The sequence below is a fragment of the Phaethon aethereus genome (genome assembly GCF_964289735.1).
Source record: "Phaethon aethereus genome assembly, chromosome: 1".
Taxonomy (NCBI): Eukaryota; Metazoa; Chordata; class Aves; order Phaethontiformes; family Phaethontidae; genus Phaethon; species Phaethon aethereus.
Genome location: NC_138575.1, coordinates 135583929 through 135604514, shown reverse-complemented (window position 1 = coordinate 135604514; position 20586 = coordinate 135583929). Strand labels below are relative to the sequence as shown.

The 20586-nt window shown below is 38.0% G+C and overlaps 1 protein-coding gene across 1 annotated transcript in view; it reads right to left on the bottom strand.

Moving 5' to 3' along the window:
- The window catches only part of CTPS2 (CTP synthase 2), a 70896-nt gene that overhangs the window by 25938 nt on the left and 24372 nt on the right, over positions 1 to 20586 (bottom strand). The window lies entirely within an intron of this gene.

Genomic DNA, 20586 nt, shown 5'->3' with positions numbered 1-20586 from the left:
ATTTAATTCTGTACTACTTGTGATCCTCCCCCTAGCACATTAACTCTATCCCCCTCAACATCAAATTACAAGAATTCTTTGGAATTTGCTCTCCTTAATTGTGTTTATACAGGCATCAGGGGTCAAGTTCAGACTGCGTTTAAAAAGACAAGTGGCTTGACCAGTTACATCCATGCCACCTACACTGGCAGAGCTCAAATGTTAATCACTTCCTCTCCCAACAAGGCACCAGTGAGCACCACTAGGATGTTTGGATTCATCTATGAGGTCCAGAGTTAACATGACAGCACAGACATACCTGTGCAGTTCTTGTCTGCTAACAGATCATAGAACCAGAATTGCAAATCTACATACTCATTTTTAGAGGTGAATATGGTGCACACTTTTAAAATATAATCACATAGGAGGAGATACATACGAGGAAGTAAGACGAGGGAAGCAGAGAGGATGTGTGCATGCATTTGGAGAACCATTAGCAAAAAGTCCAGAGAGGAAGAGAAATAGATCTTCAGATCATTTCTCATTTAGCAACAATATGGTTAAAGACTACAGGAAATATTTTACCAATATTGTTTCTAAGAAAGTAACATCTATAGAATAATGTCACCTTTATACTAGCACAAATCAAGTAGGCATTTAATTAGCATGACATCAGATGAACACACCCAGTATAATTCAGACATCCTCTGTGAAAAGTGTGGGTGGCCAGGTACAGATCAATTCAACAGATAATGCAGTGATCCACTCAAATGCTGCAAATGTTTACCAAGCAACCAGCAAAAGATATTGCCACACAGCAAAAGTTCTAGGCTGTGTCACCAACCGGCACAGTATCACACAACATGCAGCTAGCACAGCAGCAAGCTCTCATACAAAACAAAACAGAGCAGCTACAACCTTGCAAAGGCAAAGTAATCAGTTGTTTAGTGGTGCCCATACAAAAATCATTTTTATCTTTCACCTGCATCTCTAATAGTTTATGACTACAACAGCAGAATGAAGAGTCAGAGAGCACGAGAAACATTTTTTAGTTAAAAAGCACAGGTCTACAGTGAATCACTGTTGAATCCACTGCAAATGCAGTTCTGTTGTTCAGTGCCTAACTGCACAGTATGGAATATCTTATCATCACATACAAATCAAGGATGGGAGGCAAATAAATACAGAAGCAAGAAAGTAGAAAACTTCATTTAATAAAAAAGTCTTCCTTCTGGGGGAACCTTTGTATTCTTCTCGAACCTTGCCCCCAACAGATAATTTGATAGGGGGCAGAGTATTTGTTAAAAATAAAACTTTGCCTAATAGTTTTTCTTTGTTTTTAATTAAAATTACATCGTTCAGAAAATAATGAACAGCCCCCCCGTATCTCATTAAATCTACCCTGCAGTACAGCTATGCAACTGATTTGAATTCCTCAGGTTTTTCTTGCCCATGCACTCTTAGGCACACGTTCGATTCCAGTTCTCACTCCTGGATATCTACAAGGCTGTTAAGGAAAAGGGTGGAAGTCCTCAGCTGCTGCACATACCTCTCCTTTGCATTTATGAAGTCATCAAATGTGTTTCATTACCTCCATGCGGTATGAGAAAAATAAGGCAGATTAAGTGATTAGTTTAACCTTGCAGAACCAGGACTTCTGTGACACCTAATCGTGTTCCTACACTTTAGAAATAAGGCAGCTAACGACATAGAAACTCACACATTCCCAGGTAAGCTTCTAACAAGGCCAGTGCCTTCATGTAACTTTGGTCAGTTATCTAGGTAGAAGAAACTTCTATGGAAATCATAGAATCTTTGGGTTGGAAGGAACCTTTTAAGGCCATCTAGTCCAACCGCACTGCAATAAGCAGGGACATCTTCAACTAGATCATGTTACTCAGAGCCCTGTCCAATCTGACCTGGAACGTTGCCACCGATGGGCCATCTACCACCTCTCTGGGAAAACTGTGCCAATGAGGGTTCACCACCTTCATTGTGAAAAATTTCTTCCTTCTATCTAGTCTGAATCTACCCTCTTCTAGTTTAAAACCATTACCCCTTGTCCTATCACAACAGACCCTGCTAACAAGTCTGCCTCATCTTTCTTAGAAGCCTTTAAGTACTGGAAGGGTGCAATAAGGTCTCCCTGGAGCCTTCTCTTCTCCAGGCTGAACAATCTCAACTCTCAGCCTGTCCTCACAGGAGAGGTGTTCCAGCCCTCTGATCATTTCTGTCGCCCTCCTTTGGACCCACTCCAATGGGGTCGGTCTTGTGCTAAGAGCTCCAGAGCTGGACGCTATACCACCCCTGGAGTATCCATAGTTCATACTGAAGTGACATACTATTCAAATATATTGCAGCATTACCAAGACAGACGTAGGCATACAGCCCTCCATAAAATAAATGTTCTCTGCTTGTTAAAATCAGACACTGACAGATACTCACCTACATAAAGTTCATCCAGAAAATTGTTGTGTATATAGCATAAATTTCCCTATTTGATTTACAATTAGTTACACATAATTCCTTATATAAGCACTGGAAAGGTCAAAGACTTTCTGAAAATGAAACATGCAATTCTATTTAGAAAAATCCTTCTTATGAAGAAAACCTTAAGAAGGAAAAAAGTGCAAGGTTATTAACATCAAGAAGGCATCCTTCACAAAAACTAAACCTATTTCCAAATGAAGATAAAGAAACACAAATACTTTTAAGTTAAATGTATAAATACCAAATCATTATCCCCCCTCCAAATATTTCAGAAGCAACTTGTAAAAGGCATCAATAACTAAAAGTAAATTACTTTTCATTCATTTTCATTTAAGGAGGAAATTCTGGCATTGTAAAGCTAATCAAGTATCAGGATTAAAAAAGAAAATAAAACTCTCACTTGAAGAAGCTATGACTAAGGCATAAAAAAATGAGCATTTTGCTTGTGTGCACTGCCAAGGAGTTTGAAAGACATTCCCAAGCTAAAAAACCTTCTTCATGGGAGACTCTGATGCACCCATCTCAAACTGAAGTGTTAAAAGAAGTGGTTACAAAACAAACAGACAAAATAGACAGTAAGAAATCACTGGAAACAGATGGTGCTCACTCAGTTTTGAAGCAACTGAAGAGTGAAATAGCTGATCTAGTAACTGTGGTGAATAACCTCTCATCAGCCTTGTCACCCAAAGACTCTGAAGTGGCAAATGCTTCAAAGGAGATAGAGAGACCTATAGTACCACTGAAACCCCTGATGTCCATGCCAGGCAACCTAGCAGAACCTTTAACAAAAATGTAGAAGTAGGGGGCACCTGGGCAGCTGTAACAGGTTGGGACACTGTCAATGAAGATTTTGTAAAGGGAAGTTGTCTGTCATATAGCTACTGAAGTTCTTCAGAGGAAAAGTACATGGATAAGGGAGGTTTGGTTGATAATCAGAGTCTGCTTTGATTTCTAACAGATGTTGGAAAGGCGTGTAAGGCATGTCATCAAAGACATAGAAAACTAAGCATCTATGGGATTAACACACACAAAATACAGTTAAAAGATAAAGTACAAGTGTAGAAGAAAATGCAGTTTTTCACAGTGGAGGAAAATCTCTAGTAGAGTTGAGCAAGGCTCTAGGAATAGTACATTCAACTTACTAGATAAAAAGAAAAAAGAATGAACAGTAGGTGACAGCCTGCTGATGACACCTAATTTACTGAGAGTAATAAAGATGAGGGCTTACTACAAAGAATCACAAACGGACCTTCTGAAACTTAGTGATCAAACATTAAAATGTCAGGTGAAATTCAGCAGAATCAAATATAAAGCCATGCATGGGGGATAAAACAAGCTTAATTTTGCACCACAGTTACAGGCTTTGAGCTGATCACAGCCCCTTGGGAACAGGACCTTGAGATTCCAATAGATAATGCCATGAGGATGTCAGTTCAACACTCAGTAAGAGTCAAAAGCTATTCAACATTATTAGCAATTACAAAAGGAAGAAAGACCACAACAGAGGAGATCATTATAACACTTCTTATGTCTGTGCTGGCCACAGTTCATACTGTGCAGTTTAGGTCTACCAGTCTCCTCTGGCTTGAAAACATCTGAGCTATAAGTTGTAAGAAATAAGAAAATATACTGAGGAAGCATGACTGTACACCTGCTCTACTATATTTTTCCACAAATAATTATTTATAGATAACAATGGAGACAGGTGATGGGCTAAATGGGCCTTTGGTCTAGACTGAGCTGTGATCTGACCCAGTATGCTTTTCTTAAGTAAAGGTGGTACTATAAAATGCACTGGAGAACACCAAATGCATTGCCTACCTGAGATATAATCACAGGTGTGCTTAGTTCACAAATATATTTCATCAGTTCAATCTGGGTTCTAAGAGGAAAGCAGAGTTTTTTCCTTTTAATTCATTATCTCAAATAAAGGTCCTCCCAGGGCTATCTGTCACTCGAACTTCAGGTTTTGCTGAGTTTGCAAAGAGGTGGTGGAATGAGGAAGAAATTAAATAAATTCACTGACAAAAGAATTTTTAGAAACTTTTTCAGTTGTTTGCTTAAGTGCTGGCTCTCTAATGCCTCCAAGAAGACAAAGATGATTAAATGTGTCTTGTCACTTAAATTCCAGCTCAGAAAACACAGGTAAAAAGCAGTTAAGTTGGGTGAAAAGATGCTAATATAAATATATTCACCACATAACGTTGCTAACAATAATGAATCTCAAAAAAGGTAATTTATTTGGCGTTACAGAATTCATATTCTTTCTCTATACCATCACTTATAATTCCACATTCACAGTGAGAGAAACAGCAAGACAAAGCAAACCTTGCAAGAACTCTAATTATGTCTACTTAAAATAGATTATTTTGAGAAAGTTTAGAATATTTTTCTGCCACAAGACAGAAAGTTTTGCACAAAGTCAATCTGTGCCAAAAAGCAATGGTTGTCAATCTGTGGTGTTTGCAGACACAGAATGTCTCCTGTGATTTGTCAAAACGTATTTTTCAGTTTTCAGGTTGAGCAATACTGAGGCTTTGGTATTTTTGCCAGGCTCTTGGGTAATCGTTGGGCTTCCTTCTCATCAGTGAAGACCAATGTTAACAGTTCCATGGCAAGTTACGTCTCTGATCCCCACACAAGCTCTCTCTAATTAGCCAAGCCAAACGATAATGCCAATGAAAGCCACAGCTAATTAAATCTATATTATCTTTTGGCTGCAATGCAATAATCACCAAGTGGTTTTATACATATATTTTCATTACTTTTAAATGTATAATTCCAGATTCTTCATAGCTAGGTATTAGGGTTTTTTAATCCTAGGATGTGATGGACAATAGAAGGTGAGTGTGCAGAGGTGATGGGAAAAAAACAACTTTAGTAATGTCTTAAGGGAAAACCAGTATTTCTCCTTTTTTGACGCTTTGGCAGTTCTGATGTACAAAGGCCACATAGCATGCACAGGTATCTTGGGGTTCCAAGTCTGTTCCACATTGATGCTAGCCTTAAGGCTGAGCTCCACATGGCACCTGGTGCACACCCTTACAAGATAAAGACACTTAACACGTTCTTACAAAATCGTCTCCACTCTTGGTTCTGAATCCTAAGAAACATGTTAAAGCTGTCTCTATTTCAACCTGCAAGTTTTCCCACTTTTACTCTACTGATTCTCTCCCCCATCCTGCCAAGGGGTGGGGGTGAGCTAGTGGCTGTGTGGTGTTTAGCTGCTGGCTGGAGTTAAATCATGATGTTCCATTGCCCCAAGTTCTCATATCAGAGCAAACTGAAACAAAGTTATTAATGGAAATTTACTTAAAGAACATTTTGACAGTCTTCCTTTGGAAAGAATTTAGCAAATTTCTATTATATCTACAAACGAACACATCAAAGTGCTAACAGATGAGGGCTTTGTATGCCAAAGGTAAAGCCGTTACTTCGTAACATCATTTTGTTGTTGAAACAACAACATGATTTCATTGATAATGAAACATATCCCAGAATACCACTAATAATCTGATTTTACATGGCATAGCACATTTGCAGCCTTCTGACTGAGCATTAGCAACTACTGGAGATTAACCAGTGCATATAAACACCTCTTCCTCTGAATCATAGAGAGATCTCCAAGGTTCCTACCACTATGCTGTTTATTTCTCTGCCTCCGCATTTTGTGTTGCTGAGTCTGACCAGGCCGGTGAGGATGATCTAGCTGTTCTTACAGAGTGCTGAAGGTAAAGAAATTGAACAGAGAGATTCAGAGGTTGCTACCAAAGAAGCCTTGCAAAATGACCTCCATTTCTTTCTCCTTAAGAGGACCTCTCATGGTTGCTGCTGTTTTCCCCAAACTTACCTGTTCCTGTAGGAAGGCAGGTGGTCATTTCCTAGCACAAGCACCTTTACTCAGTATTGTGGCACTGTCTCAATAATTCCCTTCTGCTTCAGCAGCGAGGCCAGCACAGCTGCAGCAGTCGCAGTCACCTAGACGGTCATTGCAGAACAATTCTGATAAAAGACCTTAGAGCCTGATTTCTCGGTGCTTGAGCATTGTAACTGTGCTGAGGGCCAACTGTCCCTACCCAGTGTACAAAGACATCTACTCAAGACTGCGCACTAGCCCATGTGGTCAAAAATTCAGAATACTCACTCTCCCAGCTCCTGCTGTTTAATGTAAAAGGCAAAATTGTTTTAGACAGAGAAGCCAGAACCCAGGATTCCCCACCTTCCACACAAAGAAAATCAAGAGTATCCTGTCACATCACCATATCATCTCAAGCTGTAGGCTTGCTTTGAAAGCAAGCGTCACTAACTCACATTATATCAGGCACCTTTCTTTCAAATCATATTAAATAAACTGTAAGAATACATAATGGATTAGGCCCTTCCAGGATCAAGATAACCAGATGTGTCATTTCTGATTCACTAGTAGGATTGAGCAGGATTATTATATTGACAGACAGGAGTCCTGGACTTGCATAAAAACAGTATTTCTAGGCAAGAAGAAAGCTGGGCAAAGGAGTTTCTTACTAGTATTTTCATACTTTGAGATTTAAGCACCTCAGTGCCAAGTAATTCCTACATGATGTGGTTTATTAGGTGGACCTCTAGGCCTCTTTTGAGCAGTCCATCAGGTTTGCAATAAAAGCAACAACAATGCTTTGAAAACAAACTACAGAACTCGATTCTATCTCTCCTCATCGATTTCATTTTGGGATGAAGATGAAGGTTCTTAGACACAGCTGAGACATCTAGAGTCCAAGCATCTACAAGGTCAGAGGACAGCTGAGAGAAGGCTGCATCTCATCAGGGAAATAACAAACTTGCTAGTGCCCCTTGTACAGCATTACCTTACTTACGCTTACTTTGCCCTACCTGATACTTAGCAAAACATTACTCCTCTGTAAATCCATATGTGCCTTGCTGGAACAGAGATTTATACATTTTTGAGCACTCTTAAGAAAAGAGCTTCAAAAAACAAATCCGAGTTTAGGAAGGAACAAAAAGTTTTAAGGTTTCAGCAATTACACTAACATTAAATTTCAGCTGTGGCCGTAATGACCTTATTGCACTGCTGCATGAGCCAAGTTTCAGAAAGTGGAAGGATAAAACCTCTTCTTGAAATACATTCTGCCTCAAAACTGTCTTGTGTAACATAGAATAGCTACATCACAGGGAGTTTCAGTGATATAATAGTTTGCCTGCCAGATGTGTACATATGACAGCAAAAGTGGACACATATAGCTACAGTGAATAACACACCACCAATTTAAAGCTGACTACAAACAACGCATCATATTAAATCATTCACCCCTGTAGCAGCCGCACCCAGTCCTGTTTTGGGAGACACCTTCAATGTCTCATTAGGTATATGTCACAGTATAACAAGGGAGGGCCTGGAAGAAACTCTTGTCAGGGTAACCCATATAGTTCAAGTTTAATTTGTGAGATGAGCCAACTCTTTTACACGTCGTCACTGGAGGTTTTACAAACAATGGCAATTTTACCATAAGGAATGCATCACCTGTGACACATAAAGGAACACAACTCATCCTCAACTTCCATCTAACAGTTCCATACCTCAAAGCAATGCCAGGTTCTCTACAATGGCTGTAGTGCAGTTTGCTGAACTTCTCACCCATAATTATTTGATTTTTTTCAGAAAATTTGTTTACTGGATGTTCCTTCTCTCTCTGTCCTTTGCCTCCTCCCAGTCTGACAGTAAGAAGCCATGGCACTGGCAACATTGAAAAGTTCTATCACAATTCCCCTATTTGCATGAGAGAGTTAGCTCCCACACCTGCCAACACACACCTTGAAAAAGGCCCCATGTAGCAGACTGACTATCAGTATCCCAACTTTAAAGCCTTTTCCTTTTTGCAGACAGTGCAAGAATGGCTGCAGATGACTGCAGTTGCAGGACTGATTCTCTGCAGAACTCACCAAATCCTTTATAGCCAAAATGAACATACATTGTAGTAGCAGCAGACGTCTGCATCTCCACGGCTTTCCTTTTATTATTTGCTCATTATCTACAATACAGCTATTTAAAAAGACTTATTCCTACTGATGTATTATTGTACATAACCCATTCTTAATGTCAGTTGCAGCATGGGGATTGATATTTTACAACAGGCATAGATACGTGTACATTCTTTATACTTGCATTAGTTCTATACAAATACTGCTCTGCTTCTTTACTCAATAAGAAATCAAACTTATTTGACATGTGTGCAAGATTTCTTTGCACATCAGATAAGAAATCATATATTCCACAGAGTCCCTAACCCAGCCTGTTTTACTTAAATTGTTCCATTATCTTTCTCCACTTCCACTCCAGAAAGTAACCAAAGTTAATAAAGGGCTTTGATCTAGTGACTGATGTCTGGAAGCTAGAGATGATGCAGAAGCAGCATACAAGTAGAAATAAGTGAATACTAAGCACAAAACCATCTCCTGCTCTTTCTTTCCAAATGCACAACATCCACAGATACGTGTTCTCAGTTACAGCCAACTTCACCTTGACAGTAGACACTTCTATACTGCAGTCAGGCTGTAACATAAGCCTCACAGAGATTTCTCAATGAGCTTTAAAGTAGTTGGGCTCACATACAAGTAACAGTGGTGCTGCTACAGTAAAATACACTGAAGAAGGTGGAAAAATACTGGAGGGTTAGGGCGTTAACCCATCAGCAGAGGATTAAACAGGATGACCAAGATAGTTGCTGCCCTCAGGTGACAGCCCCACCCCTGTGGAAGGTGCCCTGTCCCAACAGTGTCAGTGAATGTCATAGAAATCCACTTGTAGACCAACCCAATTTATAGTCCAGCACATTAAGGTAAACAAGAAGCACAGACTCACATACCATTCAGCCATCAATGGTGGCAGGAATGATGTGACAAGGGCAAAAAGAGATAGTACCCGAGTCACCATCCCATTAATCCATCATTAAACGTACATGAAGAGCATGTGATCATGATGCCATAAGCTTCACCACTCCTATCACTAGCAGTGGTGCCCAAACTTCAGTCATCCCTGCAGCTTGTATTCTCTCATCCTCCAGTGTGATTAGAATTGCTTGCTCCAAATTTGCCAGCAAACCTGTTTACTAGGGCAATACTCACTAATAGCCAATTTTGACTGAATATTGAATCTGCAGACACCATCATTGAAAGAAAATGACACACAATGATCACAGGGACATGTGTGTGATGTGCATCCCTAAACAGACTTAAAACACATGATCAACTTAACTCTTTTCGTGCTAATGTCTTTGTATCTAAGCTACAATAAAAACATCAATTCCAAAAGGATACGGTGCTTACTAACATGATTTATCTAGCCCAGGGCAAACCTAATTGAATTATGTCATAAACTCCAGGAATGATATATATTCATATATAGAAAGAGCAGCAAAACAGTGTAACCAAATCTGGACTGCTGCTTCTACACTGGGAGTCAGCTTGCACAGATATCAAAGCTTGGTACCAAGTGCTGTTCTTCACTATAGATAAATGCTGCTGCCTGCTAGTCACACATCATCTAATCGTGGCAACAGGAATATATTATCTTCCCCTACCTTTGTTCAAATTCTTGGTCAGAGACCAGAATTTTTTACCCCTGGATATCATTCTGCTGCTGCTGGGTTGTGCTGGATAAACTGTATCTATTTCAGAATAGCACTTATGTCCTACAGAGGAGTCTTTCTGATAAAGACAGGACTGGCGCCTGCCAAACTGAGTTCTGTTGCAGATTACAATACAGAGTTCAGAGATACCACACAAATTATTGGAGGAGGGCACTGTGGTCTAAATGAGAGGACAAATTGGGAGATCAAACTACAAATTCCAACTCTGCCACTCTCCCATTCAGATACCCTCTTATAGATTACAGTGCCTTGTGAATAAAGCTGATCTGAGGAGACTGGATTCTTCCCCAGATTTGGCATGCAACTCTTGAGCGGGTCACCTAAATTTCCAGACATTGGTCTCTCACTTTCATGGGAAGATGTTTCAGTAAAACTGGTTATGCTAGTTTGCAATTAGGTGTTCTTTAATGAACCCTTAACAAATTGACAAGGCTAATGTGCTGAATTCCTTGAGTTGTGATCCCTCGAAATGCAATTCTTTTTCCATACTACTAAGCTTCTTCATACTACATCTTCAAGACAGGGAGGTGCCTTTGGTACAAGTAAAGACAAGTCATTTGAATACTTAAAAAAGAGTTTTGCAAATACTGTAATATCAACAATACACATCAGGCACACCAGCTTCCTGACACCGCTTCCAACAGGGATAAAGTAGTACGTGTGGTGAGGCTTAATCCTACAGGCAGGAACTGTAGGCAAGGAGAATTAGCAGATCGGAAGCAGAAGCCTTAGCAGAACACCTAGTCCTGCACTGCTACTAAAATGTCACCATTTACCAAAGGTGGAAAAACAGGATGAAAGGAGAAAGGGACAGATGTTAGTTTTTCATTTTGTTTGTGGAAAGAAGGGGAAGAGAAAGGGACTTATGATTATCTTATTGTCACAAATGCCATAGAGTTCATGCCCCAGTTTGGTGTACAGGACTTGCCCCAACTCATACAATGCATTCCAGCCCAGGACTCCCAGACTTGCTTGCGCTGTTACCACCATCTACTGTAGCAGCAGCAGAGGTTCTGCTAGTGATGACAGCAGCAGTTCCTGACTTTCTGTTGAGCCAGAAAGCAAACACAGCAGAAAGTATGTTTCCAGCTTCATCCTTCGGTTGGATTGGACAAAGATTGGAGGATGCCTGACCCCAGTTCTCTGGCCCTCAATTTAATGCCAAGCTTTTGCACTGAATTTGAAATCAGTGTATTTGTCCTCCCCACAACAAGCTTGAAATAAAGTGTCAAGAAACTTGACAAAGTTTTCCACTATTAAAGACCTGTAGCTTGCCACCTCCCTGTAGAATGACATACAGGTTCTCCTCATCAACCAAGTGCTTCAGGCACCATTTAAATCTGCAACACCATGAGCACACAGAGTGGTGAACAAGCTGTACAGCTTTGGACACGGCATCTCAAGCAGGATGGGAACCACTTGGAAAAAGTCAAGAAAAGATGAGTAGATCCAAGAAGCAAGACTCCCAAAGGAAGACTAAATTAGCAAGGATTTTTGAACTAAAAAAGGAGGACAGGGGATTTTTCTGATATGTTAAAGGCCATTTTAAGAAGAAAGATGGTAGATCTGTTCTCCCTATCTGTGGACACAGGAGAAGCAAAGGGCTTAAGTGCAGAAAGGCATGTGGACATACAGTAATACTGTCTGATAGTAAAATAAGGAACCACAAGGAATGGACCAGAGAAGGAGGCTGTGGAATCCCCATTACTTAAGGCACTTAAGAATATTTTAATATTTAAGACATCCAACATAAATACTGCTGATCCCACTCTAAGGCAAAGGGAAGAATGAATTATACGATCTCTGGAAGACTCTTATAATACTCTTTTCTCTGACACTTTGAGAAGCAAGTATAAGCACATGCACGCAGGCTGCTAATGCAGAATATTCGTCTACATGATTATCTAGCAAAGCTTGCCCAGTCTTCTCCGGAAGCCTCCTAGCTATCTGTCATGGAACCCTAGACCCATACACCTGCAGTTCCAAACACACCCCTTCCAACCCATCCATCTCCTACAGACCCACAAAGCTCTTGGCTGAGAGTTGTAAGTGATACAGTGATTCTCAATAAGCGCTACACAGGGTGAAAGATCTAGTAAGTCAGCCTGCAGCTAGGCACCAAAAAAATGACAACAGCAGACATCAGGCAGATTAGAAACCACATGTAGAAACCACAGCCAGAGCCAGCAACTCAGCAGTTGCAAAACCAGCAGTGTTGGGTCATGAAGCATCAACCACGGGCTGAGTATCACTCAAAAATGCCCCACAGACCATCAACGGAACATGATTTCAGAACCTGCAGAACACGATACTCAGTTATGAAGGTGTTCCCAAGAAGAAACCGTTTTTCAGAACCTTAGATTCACCTTTCCCATTTAGAATACTTCAGTCTTTTTCCTTTCACATCATGGAGTGTTCTGACTCTTAATGGTAGCAACCAAAATTTTATCCCAGAGGAAATTCATCACTCTCCTGTGCTAAGAAATAGCACAAAATTTGGAGAACTGGCTTTGGCATTGATGATTATCAACTCACACAAAGAGCAAGTAGCTTCTTCATATCTTATTTATCTGGATCTTTTGAAAACGAATTTATATTTATCATTTTCCCAAAGACCAGTATAATAACAAAAGCAATACATGCCCCCATAGAAGCCTTTTCCAGGCTGCTATGTGTGGCATATCTTGAAGTGTAAAATACACAAATTTAAGACAGAAAACATCTCCAGGATGGCCTATAAAGGCCAAGAAAACCTACATCAAGTGCAGTAGTGGATTCTGATGCCGACTCATTTCAGAGATAAAAAAAAATATTACTCATTTCTACTGCTAAAGCATCCTATTCCTTTGACTATTGAAAACACAATAAAACTAGTGCACTGACTCAATGACAAATGCTAGTTTCATAATTAGGGTGGAGCATGCAAGCAACTATAAAGGTTGCCCCAATCTGAGACTCTCACTTCTGCTGGATACATTTGAAAGCTCTGGATTTTGAGTGAGGTAAGCATAACCTAAATATATTGGGTGTTTCAAATCTTTGAACCTAATTTAGATTATTTTTTTTCTTGGGAGAGTTTTATGAGGCTGGGGGGAAGAATCAAACACAGTTCTTTTCACTTCTTTTCATCTAGGTTAAGTATTAATCATTTCACATGGTTAGTAAACCAATGAGCAGTATGTCAGATGTATTTCGAAATTCTGATGCACAGGATTGCTGTTGTCTGCTTTGTTTACAGTTATTCTTCAAGACAACATCTGAGAAACATGGAACATTTACTCAATGATAACCTTCTGAAGTATTTTACCCAGTATGCTTTAATGGAGGGTAGCACCAGTGCCCTGTCCATTGGTGGGCTAAAAAATCTACTTCAGAATCAATTTGCACAGTACCTGAAGGTAAGTTTCACTCATTATATTCACTGTGCTTCCTATGAAATGGATAGGAAAAAGGAAATACAGGCAGTGATGTTGCAAGGCAGATTATTGTGCCCAAATGGTTTCATTGACTCCATAAATAATCCTTAAGTAAGGGTTGGCTTATAAAACTTCATTCACATTAATGAACAGTAGCCCCAAACAGGCATCTGAGTAGGGAGTTTATAAAAGCCCTGTGAAATAAAATGCAAAAATCTAAGAAGCTGTTTTGTTTGGGGTTTTTTTATGCAAGCCAAATTTCACCTAGAATATTGCATCTGAGTCTTATAAAATACTTTTTGTTTCAGTCTAAATAATGAAGCTTGAATCTAGAAAATATATAGAAAAATCTACAGACTAAGTAAATCAGTAGGACAAATTTAAAAGTAAGAGACATGAGCCAATTTCTATCTAGATTAAGTTCCCACCATCACAAATAATAGAAGGTTTGCCATTCCAGAAATATGACAAGTAAAGAAATGAGATGCCACCAAGCTAGAGAGAGAAATACCCATTTCCTGTAGCTGGAAAAAATCTAGGTTCTGATTTCATATATATTCTCTGCCAGACCTTTCCTGAACTGCTTAGGACTCAGTCTAGATTCTTTTGCTAAACAAATCCTTAAATACTGTGTTTTAGATAGCTGACAAAAGCAATTTTTGCTAGAGGTCTGAAAGAAGTTGCACCTCAATAGAAAAATCCAGTATTTTGAGAACTACAGGAATCCAATTTAGTCATTCCATTAACATGAAGTGGCTAATTAAAGAAAAAAAACAAAACCAAAAAACACAAGTAATAAAACACAAAGGTTGTTTTCCCTTAAAAAACAGGTCAGAAATTAATTGCCAAAAATGTGACGGCAAATTCAGAAATATAATGCTTTTTATATTAGCTAAATATTTATATTTAGCACCATACCCATTTTCCTACATATGTGGAAATGGAAGCAGTCAGGAAAAGCAATACTGATGTTTTCTATCTAGATAGCAGACATTCAAGCATCTACTCTGTACCATTATATGGCACCATAATAAATCAACATAAAAGCAAGATACGACATTATACAGCATGCATAGACATAAAGTATGAAGAAAGAAAACATTTTTAAAATTTAAATTATGAATCAAAACTTTTTTATATTATTTAACTATCCTGATCAGGGGTATTATCAGAATAGTCACTGCATCAAAATGTTACATGCACTTTTACCAGACATGACAAATAAAAGGAGCTCATAATCTAAACTAGATTTAACACATTAGCAAGAATTTTTCAACAGTGAATACAGTATTTGTAGTAAAGAGGGGAAAAAAGGAGGGAAAGAGACTCTCAGGTCCTGGTCCAAAGCTTAATGGTAGTAGCAACACATTTTCAAATAGCATATGCAGGGCCCAAATTAATATCTAATAAGGCAGTGGGTGGTATGCATTTTTACTAGTGACTATATACAGGCTGCAGCTATTCTACCTGCTCTGTTTCCTAAATACCAAATCTACCCACAAGACCGAATTAACCTGTCTGAGTAATACTTGATACTTCTCAAAATGTTATCATATCTTCCTTAACATTTTTGGCAGGCAATAGCAGGCACTGTATTTCTAGTTTAACCAGTAAAACTGGTAAAGACAACACTACCAGTAACACCTTCAAGTAACACTGACTGTTATTGACTGTGTCACTTCTTGGCAATATTCCTCATTGGAAAATAGTCATAGCAATCTATTTATTTCTTTTTTTTTTTTAATTCTTTTCCTATAAAAACAGGATTCATTCTCACTTGATAACATAATTAAATCGTTGGACAAAAATAACGATGGAAGTGTCAGCTTTGATGAGTTTGTGATGCTTGTAAAAAAGATAACTGGTACAGGACAGTAAGGCATCCGCAAGAATGAAAATCACTGCTTTGAAGGAGAAGAGCCTGGCGTTCGTGTACATTATACGTACACCTAAATCCACAGATTTGTTACAATTTTAAAATGTATGGAATAAAGATTTGACATATAATAAAGTATGTCTTGTATTGTGTTTCCTGCACATCTGCTAGCCACACTTTCCAGCTAAACTGCCTCACAATTACTTCAGAACTACCTGTTTCTATTTCACGCCACATTTGAGAAAGTGCCATTTAACAAGCCCTGCTTTACCTAAGCTATTATTTGGACCTCTACAATGATTCAAATCAATTGGTTTCTAAAACACACAAAAGGAAAGATGTATCATTCCATTTGAGTGTCCCCTACTGTATACTATCCAGTACTCCTCCCATCATTCAGATAAGATGACACTTCCATACAGTAGCATCTTTAAAACATAAAGTACTTATTTTCAATAACAATGTAACAATGCTAAGTATGACAACTATAACATTACATGTTCATTTTAAGTTATATTTACATAAGTATGGGGGGGGGGAGTATTACACTTGTAGATGGGAGTACCTAAGTATATATAGGAACTGAGCAACTGCTGTTGCAATTAAAACATTCATTACATTTATTTGGTGCAGTTTTAACCTTTCCATTGTATGAGTCCTTGTGACATATGTATTTTCACACATGTAATTCATGGGCATTATTATTTGCTTTAAGAGCAAATTTGTGAAAAAGAAGATAAATGAGAAGAAAGAAAATGTTGAAGACAAGTAATTCAGTGGATTAGGCACTAATCCTACTAGAGAACTTGGAATTTTGGACTGAATTTTAATATCAACATCATCCATTATGCTGATAAATCAGTTAGATCTTAGAGTTACTTTAGCACTTAGAGACTCAACTTAATTGCAAAGTCTATCAAGTTCATTCCAGATCCCATACTACAGTTGCTCCTACCCCTGAATTTCCCCTCCATGAAATCAGGAATAAAGTACTCCACACCAGTGATGCATGAATAGAAGCCTCAGAAATTATGATATTTAAACATGATATGGATGTTCTAACAAGTGCCTGGGCCATTCTTTTACACAAACCCTTCAGTTGTTAAAATGTGTTATGTTTCTTGGAAGAAAAGAAAATCATAATATTTATTACTTTTTTCTGATTTATAAAAAAAAATTATTCTAAATTAACAATATTCTTTGATTTCAAAACTAAATATACCCCACACACATTCACTTACTAAGCTACATTAGCTACTTTACATACATAAGTAAAATCACAGAATTTGAAGAAGTGTTTTTGCATGAGTGGGACATACGTTCTTTTTCATCTCTTCGACAACCTTAGAAATTTTTTAATTCAGTCAGGTTACTTACACCCTGAATAGGAAAAGAGGGTATCAAGAAACAAATGTGTTGTAAGAGCGTCACCTACTGGCACAATCTGTTTCTGCACAATTGCTTGAGTTGTAGAAAATGCATTTATTTTACCCAATGTGATATCTGAAGTTTCATGATCCTACACAAGATGCAATAGGTCATGAAGAACAACAGTCACAATTAAAATTATCTTTTTTTAAATCTAAAAAACAAATAAACAAAACCCAAAAAGTGAGTTAGAATTATTTATGTAAAGTTTTTTTTTTGTGTTCCTAGAACAGTATTAGATGCAGTTGCAATAAAATTGACAGAGAACATAGTTAAAAGGCTCATCCAAAAAAATAAATCTAAGTTTAATAGTAGAGGAAGATGAGGGAAATGAAATGGAACAAAACAAATAACTATTTTGCCATCCAGTGAAACCATTTCATTAGCAGTTCACAGGCTATACAGTTTCCTTTTAAAGGAGTTAATTTTAAAATTATCATTTGCAATGGAAAACTCATACTAAGCACTACTCTCAAGCAAATGCATTACTTTTCTGAACAGCTGTCTTCCTGCAAAGAACAGTAACAATTTACGTATCATTATTATCCAAAAGGCTAGAAAGTAAAGCAGAAAGCTTAAGAACATATAGTGGGAACATGACCTGCAAATAATCAACACAAGATGAGATCAAGAACTTGAGGGACTGTGATCAGTGCTCGGGTACCTCCTTCATTCTCCCTACTGAAATCAAACATGTGTTAAAGAGGAATTGAAGCCAAAACCTTAAGGTGGTATTTTGGCAGCATAAATGGTTCGGTGAATATAGATAACTGCTATATGAGAGGTCTTTTTTTTCCTTCAGAGTATACATTTTTAATTTAGGGCTAAATTAAAATACCTAACAGCAGCTTCAAATCTCTCAAACGCAGGTTATAAATCACAGCTTATTAAAATTTTCAAATTCTAGGTCTCATTTGCTTTAATCACATAGATACTCAGCTTTAGGAAATTTTTTTCCCCCTACAGTATTTTAAAAACACAGTTTTGGCTGTTTTACATTATTTTAACTGCCATTTTTTGCTTGCAGACACTACTATTTTTTCCAAGGTATTTGAAATCTTACCTCTACAATACTTGCAGTCATTTACATACCGATATAACTGATATCAATATACACCAAAACAAGCAATCCAGGGTGATACAAGGTTTCCCTCCTATATAAAGTTACTCATGGGTGCTTTTGCAGAACCCATGCTGAGCAACATTGTTGAAATGATAGCCAGTAGAAACAGATGAACAGCTAAAATGAAACAGATATTCAGCATTGCAGGCAACTCTCTACATTTGCATGTTCAGTTGTGCATTCGTTATTGTTCAAAACAGGACAAGTCACAATGGCCTCATCGCATAAAAACCTTTTACAATGCTCAAAACTTTTTACTGATGCAGACAATACTCTTCTACAGTACAATAACTTCTGTTACTTTAATTGAGAGACAGTTACCAGTAATATCATTTCTCCTTATTTCAGACACCTGTTTTTCCTTTGGAAGCCTAATTCTGAGTTACATGATTACCTGACAATCTTAGTTTTTATTTCTAATAAAAAAGGTTCAAATTTCCATAGATGCAGACAAAAGGGAAGCAAAGTAGAACAAGATATTTTATATGTACTTTAGCAGAAACTATCAGCTTTGGTGAGAATAGTTCTGAGTATCTGAATGCTTAGGAAATTATGAAGGGATGTAAGTAGCTTTATATTTTATGGCTGCACCCGAGTTCCCCTGCCAAACTGCATATTTGAGCTTTTGTCTTTCTTCCTTTTTCTTAAAAAGAAAAGGAAATAGAACTACTGCCTCACCAGTGCCTTTCTTCTCCCTCTTCAGTTTCCAAAGGAGCAGGAACCAAAAAAAAATATACTGCTTTGGTCCTAAGTTAGCACTCAGTTGAACCACATAGTGGCATCGCAAGATATTATCAGTGCTGATACGGTGTTTCCAATTAACTTTCTTGGATAATGTAACATCTACATCAGTTCAGCAGTTCACAAGCTTCACTAATCTGCTTCTCTTCCAATCGTTTTTATTGATTTGTTATTATATAGAATATCTAAGCAGTTTTTAGCACAAGATGGACTCTGCTAAGACAGATTATTTAGCAGTTATAATTATTGATAGTGCAAATTTTCCCCTTGGAATGATTTACATCTGTTTCTCACCCAGAACTGAGACGTCAGAGATCAGATTAAGATGCTGAAATATGAGTGGTAAGAACCAATTTCAGAACCTTAATGTAGCTCAGAACAAAAGAATATCAATTATACGTACTGCAAGCATACTGCTTCAATTGTACACACTGTATTACTCTTCTATGACACATACATTCACTCCAATATTTTCTTCTTTTATGGCCACATAATTTTCTCTTTAACATATATACCTTACTTGCCCTTGAATGCAAAGTGCAAATCACTCAGTTATCACTTGTGGAATAAAATTTTGCCCTAGATATATTGTAGTAATACACACTACAATTTCTGTAATAGAAGAAACTGCCAGTAGGGCTGCAGAGACAAGGATCCATGTTCCTGACTTCAGCTAAGTGTGGAGCTCTGCACCACAGCCAGCTACTGTGAACAACCCTTAGAATAATAGAGAGAAACCAGCAGGTCCACAGGGTGACTCAATCCCTCCTGATGATCTGACTGCATCCTGAAAAGGTCCCTGAGGTGGCTAGCTGAAATGCAGTCATGAGAAGTTAAATAAAACTGGCACTAAAGAGCCCCAGAATCAGTCTTCTGTACTATCCCTCTTGCTTCCAAAAAAAATTTACAGTAAGTTTTCAACATCTTCCACATTTTACAACATATTGCTACTATGAAATTGACCCCTCCAGAGAAAGACTATGCCTTCGCATACATTCAAGAAGAGACCTCTTACAAGGGCTAGTCCACAAATTTGATGCCAAATGCAAAGTTTACCTTTGTTCACCCTGAGGACATTTCCAAATGCCACCAAGTTTTAGCAGTAAGTCTCACACTGCAGCTCTGAAGGTCTCTAATCTACCTTCAAAAGTTCAGGCTAGATATCTCTCCTATGCATATAAACAACCTTGACAAACAGGTCAAATGCTTTAAAAATCTCCTATTTGCATGTTTCAGACTAAGCAGATGTGGGAAAAAATATATATATTTATTTACAAATCCCAACAAAACTCTTTTGAAGGAAATCGATATAGAAACAGTAGGTCACTATGAGCAACCCACTTAGTTTATCACTAGAACATCTTACACCAAGATACTTCTTTATTTTTCACACGTATTTCTGTTCTTTTCATCTTCTTAAAAACCCTCTCTTACTGATTATTTTTAAGTTTTACAATTATGACAATGTGATACCATACTCACCTGAAATAGAGGATACCTGGAAGAACTCCACTCTAAGAATATACCATTGGCATATGATACAGAGAACCCTGTCATATCTACAGCACTGATATTTTCCTCAAAAGGAGGACTGTGAGATGCATGGAGGAGGAGGGGTGTAGTGCTTATTTATACTATTTATATAAAGGAAAGGCAAGAATTTTTTAACAGCTTTCCATATAATCCTTCTATTTTTATATAAATTTATATTTCGATAATAGCTTTGTGCTCCACTTTCCAGCTTCCCTTTATATTTTATTCTCTAGTAAAGCCAACCTAATCATTATTATCTACTCCCAGCAGCAGTCTACAGCCAAGGGAACTATTAAAAAAATTACAAAAATAACACTAAGGCAAATCACAGAAGCGAGCAGGTGAAGGCAAGGGACT